This window comes from Camelus dromedarius, chromosome 9 (assembly GCF_036321535.1).
Source record: "Camelus dromedarius isolate mCamDro1 chromosome 9, mCamDro1.pat, whole genome shotgun sequence".
Lineage (NCBI taxonomy): Eukaryota > Metazoa > Chordata > Mammalia > Artiodactyla > Camelidae > Camelus > Camelus dromedarius.
In genome coordinates, this window is record NC_087444.1 from 150,760 (window position 1) to 162,534 (window position 11,775).

Genomic DNA, 11,775 nt, shown 5'->3' on the forward strand with positions numbered 1-11,775 from the left:
CTTCCCCTTAGACTGGTCCTTCTACTTATTAGCATATGTAGCCACCAAGCCCATAAAAACCAGCAACACGGTGCCTTGTGGCCGTCCCCATCTCGCTCCCTCTTTGGAGAGGGCCCTCATTCTGTCTATGGAGTGTGTACCTACTTTTAATCTGAGCACCCAACCCCCACACCTTGTGGCCTTTCTCTTGCCTTTCAATGTAGCTCTCTGCATAAATCTACCTTCACTCAACTGTGGCTCACTCTTGAATTCTTTCCTTCATGAAGCCAAGGACCCACACTTGGCAGGGCACGTCCCAGTGGCTCAAACGAGACCTGGGACACAGTCCTTCTAGTGCCCCACATCTGTTTTCCTGCATCATCTTCACCAACCAATCAGAAGAAAGCCTGCACCTAGTGGAAGATAACAAAGACTCTGACCCCTCCCCAAATGATTCTCCCTTTAAAAATTTTCACGGTCCAGCAGAATCTTTAGAGTTGGTTTTTGGTTATGAGTCTTCTTTCTCCCCAGCTTACCCAACTCCTGAATACAGCAGTTTTTCCTTTACAACCAACACCTGTCTCTTGAGTGTTGGCTTTTGAGTGGTGAGCAGTCAAACCTGAGTTCCATAACAGTAACATATTGTGATTTTAATTTCCATGTGTTTATTGGCCATTTTGTGTTTGTTGTTGTTGTTGTTGTTATTTTGTTACAAAAATGATGCCATTTATGTATGTAGCAGTTTTTAACATTTTTTTTTCCGTTTTGAGATCTGCATGTGAATGTATATTTTTGAAGAGTTGTTTTTATGGCTATAACATTTAGATTTATCCACTAAAACACATATAGGCTGCTTTCATTTTTAAATATATTTCAGATCATCCCTAGTTTTTGGCAGCCCACGAATCTGTAGGTCCTCCTCCAGGACTTACATCAATGCCAATCTCCTGCAGGGAATCCAGTCTTCAGGACACTCTGTCTTGGCACAAGAGATACAAAGGGTTTAGAACAATCCAAGGTTATGTGGCATGGGTCTCCATTCCCTTCTCTAGGAATTCACCTTCAGAGCTCTTTTTTTGTTGGCTAGTACATGACAACCTTCTTCACTCTGCTAAGATGATTTACTGGAAATGTTACAGAAATAACAGGCCAGCCAAGAAACAAGCACCACTCGGAGGGTTGGAGTACTCAGATGTATTACGCCGGCGGGCTCAGAGGGGCTTCTGCTCCGAAGCTCTGAGCACCTCCAAGACGTGCGCATGAGGTTTTATAGGTTAATTACAAGTATGGGGCTATTAGCCAATAAGGTTCAAACAGCAAAAAGCAAGGGATCAGTACACTGGAGCTTATCAATTTGGAACAGATCACGTTACTGACACTTGTTGAGCTTGGATTTACGAGTTAGCTTGTTAGCCCAGTAAACTGACACTAAACTTCAGATTTATGAGTTAGCCCGGCAGAACTTACATCAGTAAACCGACACTTATCGCACTTAGATTTGTGACTTAGCTCATTAGCCCAGCTGGGCTTTTTCTTCACAGAATAAAGACTCATTTATCTAATTTAAGCAGATTGTTTCAAGTGGCACAGCCTTCCAGAGGGGAGAGCGAGCCAAGGAGCACTTTCCTTCATTTCCCATGGCGTTTGGCTGGTGACATCACGTGGTGTCAGTGCCTGATCCCTTGCAGCTTGGCTGTTGCAGTCTTGGGGGAGGTGACCTCTCATCTTTTGGATGATAATTCAGTCAGAGACACAGCTGCATATAAAACCTCCTATAGCCGCACTGCAAAAGCCAAGACCATCCAAAAAGCTTATAATAGATTGTGAGTATAATAGATTTTACTGAAGATGGGGGGAAAATATCTGTATTTCTAAGATTTATTTCGCCCATCACAGCTTTGGAGGGAGCCATAAGCTCTTCATTCCACCAAAGCCCAGCCCCTTTCTATCTTACTGGCTCCTCTCCATAGTTTGTTCCTTCGTTTACTCACTGCCTTGTTTTGGAGAGCAGTTAAAACTTCTCCAACAAAGCAACTTAGCACCATTTCTGCTGCTTAGGGGTCTGCTGATGAAACCAGCAAGACCCTGCAGGGCCCTCTCAGGTGCAAAAGCCCCTCTGTGTCCCCTGTTTCTTGTTTGAAGGGGGGAAAAAGGCTTAGTCTCCTAGGCCTTCCCTGAATTCCAAAGAGCCGGCTTGAAGCAGATCACAGGATAATAGAGCCACAGGCATCCTAGTTCTTCCTAAAGGGGTGTAGATAACAACCTGACACATTTCTCTGAGTTATTCCACGGAAACTAAGACCCTCACCCAGGTGTAAGAGGATGACCACATGCTGACCACAAGCATGTGGACCCCAGGCTGGTTTGAAACAGCAGGTTGAGCTTCTGGAGATAGCATCCTATTACTTCATTACTGTCGACTGAAATAAATGTGCAGCCTAAAAGTTGAGAGTTCTGTTTTATTTGGCGGGAGGACTCGAGCCCGGATGACAGCCTCTCAGATCGCTCTGAGGGACTGCTCCGAAGAGGTAGGGGAGGAGCTAGATATAGGAATTTTACAACAAAGACCAGGTAGTTGGAACAATAAAAGATTACTTGTTATCTAAAGAAAACCAGGCACCTCAAGTTAAAGAATTGAGCACTTTTCTATGTATGGGAGGAAGCAAACATTTGGGCTCACTGAATTCATTCCTTTGACAAGCACCTAGGGCCAGTATCTTGTCCTTTATTACTCTGAGTCCCCTCAGGGTGCACCATGGTGAGTGGCTGCACAGGCTGGGCTGCCGTTTGCCTTCACTGGGGGGTGGCAGCAGCTGCTGATGACTTGATGGCTTCAGCATTCTTTGTTTACTGATATGGTTTATAGTATTTTTCATTCACATTGACAGCCAACTAGAAGAAAGTCATACATTCTGCAAATTTTACGTTTAAAAACTTCCAGGAAGGCCATGGGAGAGTACGGGCCTTCTGAGCAGAAGCCACCCACTCTCCTCGCTGGGCCCTTGCAGCAACCCTTTCCCTGCTCCGAACTCTGGCGTCTGGGTTTGTCCGGCCTCACTGAGTGTCTGGCACACAGACCCGGGCAGCACTGACGCTTACATCCTGGTTTTCCCCGTTTGCTCCAGGAGGCCTGTCAGTGAATTTCTACAAACATGCACATCTCCTTCTCTGTCAAGAACTGGGGATCAGATGTTAAAGATAATAAAACTTTATTTCATCTTTTGAAAATGTTGGCCCGATATCTATTCTGCATAAGAAAGAAAGAGGGCATGTATGGAGATTTCTAAGAATTCAAATCGTGGCCAGACACCTTTGTTTTGGAAATGTTTGGCAAAATGGACCACAAGAGGTCAGAGACATGCAGCTTAGATTGAATTACACATTTTGAATTACACCACTCTGGGGTTGGTGAAGTTCCTAGCCAAACAGCAGTTGCACATTCCATGGACATTTTCTGGCCAGTGAAATACAGTGTACACCAGAGGAAGAGTGTGTTTTCTAAGGCGAGTCTGCAGAAGCACTTTAGGGGCACTTACTTACTTGTCTACACAGTTTTCATATTCTGCTATAGATTTAGATCTTTAAAATCAGGCTCTCCTTTTGCTCCTACAGAAAGGCCTCTGGTATCCCAGAAAGAAGCCTGTTACAAAAGGAGATTTTCCTCGCTTTCAATTTCAATCTGGATCATATTTACAGAAAATGTTATTTCAAGTGGCCTTAAGTGACATATGAGATTCTTTTTCTGGCTGTAAATTTTATGCCAGATCTCCCATCTCAACAAAAGGCAAGATGGAGATGGGACTATACCTGCAAAAACACTGCCAGCTGGAACCACACGTTGTGAAGGAAAAACCGGGCTGGTCTAACAAGATAACTCACAAGTCTAGGAATGTGAAGGAGAGGCTGGGCTGGGCTAACAAGATAACTCACAAATCTAAGTATCGGAATACTGATCTGAGCTCTGCTAGACTAACTTGTAAATCTAGGTTAATTAGTGTTGGTTTGCTGTTCATGCTTTTTGCTAGCCAGCTGGGTTTTCAAAGATACATATCTGGCTTTGGAATGTTGGTTTGCTGCCTCCCCACCTCCACTTTTGTGATGATAATGCTGCTAAAGCTGTTCCATGCCTATTGGCCGAATACCCCAAGCTTGTACTTTACCCTATAAAACCTCATGCGCACGTCTTGGAGGTGCTCAGAGCTTCGGAGCAGAAGCCCCTCTGAGCCCACCTGCGTAATACATCTGAGTACTCCAACCCTCCGAGTGGTGCTTGTTTCTTGGCTGGCCTGTCGTTTCCGTAACAAGGTAACAGAGAAAACAAAATGAAATGAAAAAAGACTGTTGGACTTAGACCAAACAGAACCAGACCATATGAGACAGGAAGGGGACAGGGCACAGCCATTCAAGGAATGCTACAGCAATTAACATCAAATTGGTGAAAGGTTCAACCCTCCTGTAGGCCTTGAGGCACAAGATGATGGAAGATCTAACTTCTAGTAGACCTTGAGCTTCATTATGATGCAGGAAAACAGATGTGGGGTGTGAGGAGAGCCGAGTCCCAGGTCTCTGCTGAGCCCCTGGGACGTGCCCCACCAAGTGTGGGTCCTTGGCTTCGCACAGGAAAGAATTCAAGTGCGAGCCACCGTTGAATTAAGGTAGATTTATTTAGAGAGATACACACCGCATAGAGTGTAAGGCAAGAGAAAGGCCAGGAAAGAGGTGTGGGAATTGGGTGCTCAGGTTAAAGTAAAAGCAGGTACGCACTCCGTAGACAGAGTGCGGGCCGTCTCCAAAGGGGAGAGAGAGTGCGCAAAGGGCCACTAGGCGTGGCGGTGTCACTTTTTATGGGCTCAGTAGCTGCACATGCCTACAGGTGGGATCATTCCAACTGCCCCGGGGAAGGGGCTGGGGTTCCCAGGGACTGGGCCACCGCCCATTCTTTGGCCTTTGGGCTTTAGGGCTCCTTCCCCCTCCTGGGGTTCTTGGGAAATGTAAGGCCCCAAAAGCAACTACCACAGGCTGAAAAGACTAGTTGGAGAAAGAGCGGATACTTATCTACTCAGATGAATTTTAAAAGTACCCAGATAGCTGCATGGTGTCTTCTCATTCCCCTCCCAAAATTGAGTTTACGGTCTCCGTAAGATTACATCTCACGGCAAAAGAAAAAACTTGCAAGTCTCCTTCAGCCTTCACTGCATTTCACAAATTTTGGTAAGTTGTATTTTTATTTCATTGAATACATTTTAAAATCCCTCTTGAGACTTGTTTGACCTACGTATACCGTGGAAGTGCGTTGTTTACTATCCAGGTATTTTAGGACTTTCCAGCTATCTTTCTGTTGTTGGTTTCTAGTTTAATTTCACTGTAGTCTGAGACATACGTTGTAACATTTCTATTCCTTTCAATTTTTAAGGTGTGTTTTATGATCCATAATGAGGTCTGTCTTGTGAACGCTGCATGTTAGCTTGAGGAGACTGTGTTCTGATGTTTTTGGTGTTCATAAGTGTTGGTTACATCCTGTAGATTCCAAATAGAAAAATGAATCAATGTGATATACGACATTAAGAGAATAAAGAAAAAAATGATCATCCAATTGATTCACAAAAATACTTTGACCAAATTTAACAATTCTTCTTTAAAAAAAAAAACTCAACAAGTTAGGAATAGAAGAAAACTTCCTCAACATGACAAAAACCATACATGAAAAATCCAGTTGCATCATACTCAATGACAAAAGACTGAAATCTTTTCCCCTAAGATAAGGAAAAAGACAGGAATGCCCATTTTTGCCTCCTCTATTTAACGTAGTATTAGAAGTACTAGCCAGGGCAATAAAACAAGGAAAAGAAATAAAGAGACTTAAAATTGGAAAAGAAGAAGTAAATTCTCTCTTAACACATGATATGATCTTAAATGTAGAAATATCAAAGATTTCACCAAAAATATTAGAAAAAAATAAACAAATTCAGCAAATTTTGAGGATACAAAATCAACAATCAAAAATCAGTTGCATTTCTATACACTAACATGACAATTCAAAAAATTAAGAAAGCAATCCCTTTTAAAATAGGATCAAAGAGATTAAAATAATTAAAAATAAATTTAGCCTAGAAGGGGAAAGACTTGCACACTGAAAACTATAAACATTGCCAAAAGACATTAAATAAGACATAAAGAAATGGGAAGACATCCAGGTTCATAGGTTGGAAGTTTTAATATTGCTAAGATGTCAGTACTACCCAACACAATCTACAGATCTGATGCAATTTTTATCAAAATTCCAATGATATTTTTTGCAGAAAAGAAAAACTCATCCTAAAATTCATAGGGAAGTTCAAGAGATCCCAAATAAACAAAGAAAAAATCTTGAAAGAGAAGCACAGATCTGGAGATATCATACCTCCTGATTTCAAAACTTACTACAAACTACTGTGATCCAAATAGACACATAGACCAAGAGAGTGAATAAACCTTCCCGTACATGGTCAAGTGATTTGGCAAGGGTGTCAAGACCATTCAACGGGAAAAGCACAATATTTTCAAATGGTACTGGGGAAATTTGATATTCACGTGCAAAAGAATGAAGCTGTACTCAAAAATATACTCAAAATAGATATAAGATCTAAATGTAAAAGCTAAACAAAATCTCTTAGAAGAAAACGTAGGGGAATATCTTCATTCTATTGGATTTGACAATGATTTCTTGGATATACCAAAAGTGTGTGTGGACAACAAATGAAAAAATAGATAAATTGTGTTTCACAAAAATTTAAAACTCTTGTGCATATCAAAAGACAACATCAGAAGAATAAAAGGCAACTCATAGGATAGGAGAAAATGTTTACAAATCATACATTTGATAAGAAATTAATATTCAGAATATATAAAGACCACTTTAACCCAACAACAACAGCGACAAAGAGCTCAATTCAGAAACATTCGAGGACTTGAGCAGACCTTCTCCAAGTAACAGATGTAAACGGCCAGTAAGCACCTGCAAAGGTGTTCACCATCATTGTTCAGTAAGGGAATGAGGTACACTTCACACACATTAAAATGGTTACTATTTCTTTAGAAATAGAAAACAAATTTTGGTGAGGATGTAGAGAAATTGGAAATCTTGTACATTGTTGGTAGGAATGCAAAGTTGAACAGCTGCTGTAGAAAACAGTATAACAATTCCTCAGAAAATTAAACATAAAATTACCATTTGATTCAACAGTTCCACTTCTAGTTACATATCTCAAAAGAACTGAAAGTAAGAACTTAAATATATAGTTGTACACCAATGTTTATAACAGCATTATTCAAAACAACCAAAAAGTGGAAACAATCTAGTTGTCCATCAATATATGAATGGATAAATAAATTGTGGTATATTATCACCTCACACTGGTCAGAATGGCTGTCATCAAAAGAACACAAATAGCAAATGTTGGCAATAATGTGGAGAAAAGAAACTCTCAGTACACTCTTGGTGGGAAAGTAAATTCATGCAGCCACTGTGGGAATAGTATGGAGGTTTCTCAAAAATCTCAAAATGGAATTACTATATGAGCCAGCAATTCCACTCCTGGGTATATATTAAAACAACAACAACAACAACAACAACAACAACAACAACAACAACAACACTAATTTGAAAAGATACATGCACACTAATGTTCACAGCACCATTATCTACAATTGCCAAGGTATGGAAGCAACCTGAGTGTCCATGAACAGATAAACGGATAAAGAAGATGTGATACACACACACACACAATGAAATACTACTCAGCCATAAAAGAATGAAAATTTGCCATTAACAGCAACATGGATGGACTTGGATGGCATTATGCTGAGTGAAATAAGTCAGGCATAGAAAAACAAATACTATATAACTTATATGTAGAATCTAAAAAATACAGCAAACTATTGAATATGACACAAAAGAAGAAGCAGATTCACAGATACAGAGAACAAACCAGCGGTTACCACTGGGGAGTGGGGTGGGCAATATAGATGTGGAGGAGTAGGAGGAGTGGGAGTAACGCACTGCTGGGTGTAAGACAGGCCACAAAGATGTACTGCACAACAGGGAGAATATGGCCAGTACTTTGTAATAATTGCAAATTAGGTGGAAACGTAAAAGTTCTATAAAATTTTTTTTAATGTAGTAATTCTTACCATAGAATAATATTCAGCCTTAAAAAGGAAGGCTATTCTAACACAGGTTACAACCTAAATAAACCTGAGGACATTATGCTAACTGAAATAGGCTAGTCACAAAAAGAAAAATACTACATGATGTCATTTATATGAGGTGTCCAGGGTAGTTAAATTCATAGGAACAGAAAGTTTACTTGCGATCACCAGGAGCTCGGGGCGAGGCAAGTGGGGACTTGTTTACCGGATACGGAATTTCACTCGAGCATGATGCAAAGGGCTGGAGGTGGACAGCGGTGCTGATTGTAACATCTGTGTGAACATACTTAATCTGTACATTTTAAATAGTTAAAATAGTAAATAATTGTGCATATTTCACCAAAATAAAATAACTAGGTTTTTTAAGCGGAAGGAAAATAGAACTTGATTGTCTGCATTTTATATTACTAATGGGCAGTCAGCAGGGACAGAGAGAGATTGGGGCCTTACACCAAATATATCAGGGGAGGAATTCATTGTTCATGGTTGATCAGGGACTGTTTCCTGAGCCAAGAGTGGGCACCATATTCAATGCAGCCTGGGACCACTGTCCGCAAAACAGTGGGCCACTTGTCCACAAAAACAGTGTTCAGGAAATAAGACTATGTTATCTGAAGTAAAAGGAATTCCATCTAAGTAACACTGTTGAGCAGCACAGCCACACTTCCATGGAAAGAGACACTAGGAAGAACATTCCAGAGCTGACGTACCAGTCACAGTACAGTCATAGAAACAGAATCCACTTTAGTTTGTTTAAACACAATAAATTTGTACAGGTGATAGAGGAGTAGAGATCAAAGAACACAGAATCCTTGGTCAAAGCCGTTACTTTTCTGCCTATCGGTAATAGGAGGGATATTTATTACCCTTGAAATGATAAACAAATGTCACACTTGTTCATTCATCCAGCCATTCATCTATTTATCCATTCTTTCAATCACCAGGCACGCTGGGTTTTACCTTACTTTACTGTTATCCTATTTGGTCCTTAGGGCTCTATAACGCACAGTTACAACCCGAGGCAAGATGCACTAGATTAAAGCCAAACTTAAAAAAAGGACTGTTTGGTTTCCACTTGGATTCTTAATCACTACATGTGAGATATATACGTGTGTGTGTGTATACATGTATATATATTTACAATATTTATTACTGCCTAAATAATGTTGTGTGAGGCCCATACAGGGTGTAAGCTGCATGAGGACAAGATCTTTGCTTTTCTCTCTTTACATAATCCAGAACAATGGCAGGGAGGACATAAGAATATAGCAAAGTGTAAATACTTAGAACTAAGCATTCTTTAGTAAGAATTAGAATAGATGTATGAATAAATTGTTAACTGCTTTTGACAGCATTTTTCTTTTATTAAGTGATCATTATAAGTCAGTTTTATTTTTTTTAATTGAAATGAAGAAAAAAAAAAACCCCAGTATTTCAAAGAGATACCTGCACTCATGTTTACTGCAGCATTAGCCACAATAGCCAAGAAATGAAAACAACCTAAATGCCCATCAACACGTGAATGGATACAAAAGATGTGGCCCATATACATATGCACAAGGGAGTATTATTCAGTCACAAGGAAGGAGGATATCCTGCCATTGGCAACATCAATGGGCCTTGAGCACATTATGCTGAGAGACAGGTCAGAGAAAGACAAGTACCGTGCGGTATCACTTACAAGTCGCATCTAAAAAAGGCAAGACTTCTCTTTGCTCTTCAATTCAGGGTGTGTCTAGCCCAAGGGGTTAGAACGTCTACTTTAGTCAAGCTCTCAGTGGGGTCAGATTTACAGATACTTCTGTAGGATGGTTTGCTTTTCCATTAAGCCCCACGATACATTGGTCACATATTCATTACTATACGCTTTCTTCTTTAAAAGGCAAAGCCGTTCATTCTTCCTTCTGAACACTTGAAGCCGCAGCTAGATGGAGTCATTTAAAATCTCTAGTGGAGATGAGTTAACATCCTCGCAGAGATACAGAGACTGTGGTGCATAAGGTCACAGAAGGGGAGACTGTACCGAAAGCGTTTCTTCTGCTCCACTGGCCCTTAAGTCAACTCAGAGACTTTAATCTAATGTCTAAAATCCAAACGATCTATTACCTCAGAGCTTTGGAGTGTTCATGGAATTCTGGCAATTGAAAACACTCACATCTGTGTCAGCTTTTTGTTTTTCCAGAAGATTCTTACTTAGTACCCTCTGTGCCTAAACATACACTATGAAGAAATACAGAAAAGTACATATAATGGTGTCTGTCCACAGATGAACTTTACTTTTATTTGAAAACAAACACTAGACCAAGTTAGCTGCACCTGGGCCAAGACCGTGTTTCTTACCAGGGTGCCACGTGCACCTCTAACAGGGAGACTGTGATGTCTTTTCAGGAGCTGGGCGTCGCTGCTAGTTGGGATCCTGATTGCTAGAGTCCTTGGAATGTCTGGGCATTCTCATGTCCCAGCACACAGATCCGAGTGCATTCCCAGAGCTCCCCTAGGAGAGGGACTGGGAAAATCAGTACCATTCATCCTCATCCCAGAGCTGCGAGGGCCTTTCTCTTGGGAGCCGGCCCCCCTCCCCAGGTGGTAGTCTCGTGATCTGAAATCGGTTTAGACGAAGGCTAGGGATTATCCCCTTTTATCCTGCTACCTCTCAGCCTCCTGATAAATACCCTTGATTCCATTTGTTTCCTCCCCATTCCTTTTTTCTCTACACCTTGTTCCACCTGCCACCTTCAGAATTTTCTCTGGTCAGATCTGCTGGCTGCCTCTCCAACCATATTATAGACTGAATGTTTGAATGTTTGTGTTTTCCAGAATTCATTGGAGGAAAACCCAACTCCCAATGTCCCAATGTGCTTGGAAGTGGGGTTTAGGGGGAGGGAGGCAAGGAGTGTGGGACCTTCATGAATCTAGTTAGTGCCAGTACGACAAAGAATCACGAGATTCATTCTCTCTCTTTCTCTCTTCATCATGTGAGGACACAGTAAGAAATTTGTCATTAAAGCTGGAAGAGGACCCTTACCAAGAAAATAACAATGCTGGCACACTGCTTTTGGACTTACAGCCTCCAGAACTGGGAGAAATAAATGTTCGTTTTGTAAGCTACCCAATCTATGGTAATTTGCTATAGCAGCCTGAGCTAAGACAAACCACGATGCTCATTACTCTCATTGTATGTACTTGGATAGTGACGTTTAAGTGCCAACACCTGGCCTTCGTGCGTCTGGGTGTATCATCCCCCAGTACTGTCAACGCATCCATTTCTGCAGTGGTGAATGACCCCTTCTGTGCTTGCCTACAGCAGAGAGGCCACCACTGAACTTAAGGATGATGGGAATTCCTCTCACCAGTGAATATTCTTAATGTTTAGTAATTGGTTTCTAAACACCTTTAAAGTGTAATTCAAACATATGAAGTAAAGGTTACTCTTGCTGAGATTTCAAGGGGTAACAGGAAAGTTCATACCTTATTTTTGAAGCAAATATAAGGGATTAAAAACCAAGGCCAAAACAAAAACAAGATTAGGATGCAAATTTTATTTTCTAGTATTCTGATCTTAGTCTCAGACCCCTTATTGAGCAGGCTGATGTTATTTCTAGAAGCAAT